The following is a 2087-nucleotide window of genomic DNA, read 5'->3' as shown; positions in this document are numbered from 1 at the left end:
GTCCCCCAAGTAGGGGCAGGGCCACCTCCTCAGCCATCACCGGTGTGTGCCTTCCTGCTTGGCCCCAACACGCACCCACTCAGCATCGATGGGGCGGCGATCAGAAACCGTGCAAGGTGATGGGGACACAGAGAGAGAGGACTCTGATAGGGTCTTGACTCATGGAGCTGGCTGGGCAGAAGAGAGGGACAGACAAGGACGGTGCACGCACTGGTGGTAAAGGGTCCAGGAAAGCAAGTCTGGAGAGGCACAGGGGAGCTNGGCAGGGCGGGGGCCGGGGGGGGAGGGGAGGTGGGGAGAAAAGGCTTCCATGGGCTGGACTGGAATAAATTTTGACAAGTGCACATGGGAGAAGGTCACCCAGACAAAGACCCGAGCAAAGAATCATGGAAAGAGAAAGTGAGTGCATCTGGAGAGCCCCAGGCTCAGTGCCNTGACACCCGCCATGTCTAACAGACTGCCTGGCACACAGCAGGTGCCACAGGAACGTGTGATGAAGACGCACGGTGGGCTTCACCCCCCTGGTTCCCCAGCACCCGCTCCCCCTCCCCCTAGGAGCCTGTGACCTTCCTCTGGGAGTCTATACCATCTAGGAAGCCAGCTCGTGGTCAACGAGTTCAGGCTGCGCCTGGAGGCCCCCTGAGAACCTGAATCCTGAAAGAAGGGAGTCAAGCAGCAAACGGTGAGGCCACCGCCTCTAACACTAAGTCCAAGGATGCAGTGCCCTCGTCCTTGCTCTGTAGCTTTGGTCTCTGGTCCCCCAAGGGCCATCAGCTCGGCTCCAGCTTGTGGAGAAACTGCCACACAGCCTTGCAAGGCTTTCGTTGCTGTTTTTGCTGAAGTGAGCCCAAGTCTCCTTCCACTGTTTGCATCAAGGAAGTGTGCTGATGTGAATGGAGGAGGAAAGGGGGAGGCAGCGGTGGGAGCTCAGCAAGCCTGTCGGGGGGCCTCATAGCCCCACTGTGCTAGTGGAGAGGGGCCATTACATCCCTTTCCTCCTTCCAACTTCACCAGGAACTCCCCTAGGCTCTGCCCTCAGGGTCTGTGAGAGTGCGGATTCCAAGATGAGGGCCACTTGGGGCCACTTCCCCTAGAAATGTAAGATTTATAACGCAGGAGACGAGCTGGGAGGGAGCGGCGCAATGGAAAGCGAGGCAAGGAGAGTGCAGGAGACATGGGCAGAGGGGGAGGCGAGGAAGGGACCACTTGGACCAGAGGGAAAGAATTAACGCCAGCTTTGCAAGGGTGAGAAAGGCCAAGGGGCAAGCCAGGCATTGCTCGCTCCAGACACTCCTGCCTGGACCATCTCTCAGACCCTGGGTTCTCCATCCGGCCATTAAAAGGAGCACCAGACGGTCATGGGCATTTGACTCTTCCAGTTGTGCAGGGGACAGTCCCACTGGTGCTCAGCCGTGAATGCGAGCTGCTGTGAGGAAAGCATGGGGGGGAAGGGGAAGCAGAAACCCATCTGCAGGGAGGCTGGGGCAGGAGGGAGGCTCGTCTCTGTAATCCCCGGCCTTCTGACCGGATGCTCAGGGGCCCGAGAAGGGAAGGCTGGGAAGGTGAGGACCCCCAAGCCCCCGTCTGAGCGCAGGTGGCACAGCCAAGGCTAGCAGCGAAGGGGGATCCAACAGGCATGGGGCTCCAGAGGGAATAAACAGGAGCGCTTACGGCCACGCAGGCCCAGTTCTGTGTGTCTGGGAAGAGCCTCACTATGTTGTCCCAGTCACGATAACAGGCCACCCTGGTCTCAGGACCCAGCTGGCAAGGCCCCGCAGCGTCTCAGTTCAACCTCACACCAGGCCTCGGGTCAGCGAGCAGCCCCACCTCCACCACCCAGGTATGTGTGAGCCCCCTCCGGGGGGCCCTCCACAGGAGCTGCGGGGGGTACGGGTGCCACAGCAGGGGTGGCAGTGGCATGTCCGACAGACATGCCGAGGACGCTCTCCAAGCCCTGGGTCCATAGAAAACATAAAAACTGACAAAGATTCATTTTAAGAATGTTTTTGTGTTAAAAATGTAATGAATGAAAAAAACATTAACATTTTGCTCCCCCCTCCCCCCCCCCCCCCCCCCCCCCACCTCAG

At 59.2% G+C, this 2087-nt stretch overlaps 1 protein-coding gene across 1 annotated transcript in view; it reads right to left on the bottom strand.

Annotated features, from left to right (window-relative positions):
* NTPCR (nucleoside-triphosphatase, cancer-related) overlaps positions 1-2087 on the bottom strand; it is a 30502-nt gene that overhangs the window by 1370 nt on the left and 27045 nt on the right. The window lies entirely within an intron of this gene.

The sequence above is a fragment of the Crocuta crocuta genome, unplaced genomic scaffold (genome assembly GCF_008692635.1).
Source record: "Crocuta crocuta isolate KB4526 unplaced genomic scaffold, BGI_CrCroc_1.0 scaffold59, whole genome shotgun sequence".
NCBI lineage: Eukaryota > Metazoa > Chordata > Mammalia > Carnivora > Hyaenidae > Crocuta > Crocuta crocuta.
Note: the sequence above shows the minus strand (reverse complement) of the source record. Positions and strands in the feature narration are given on the sequence as shown.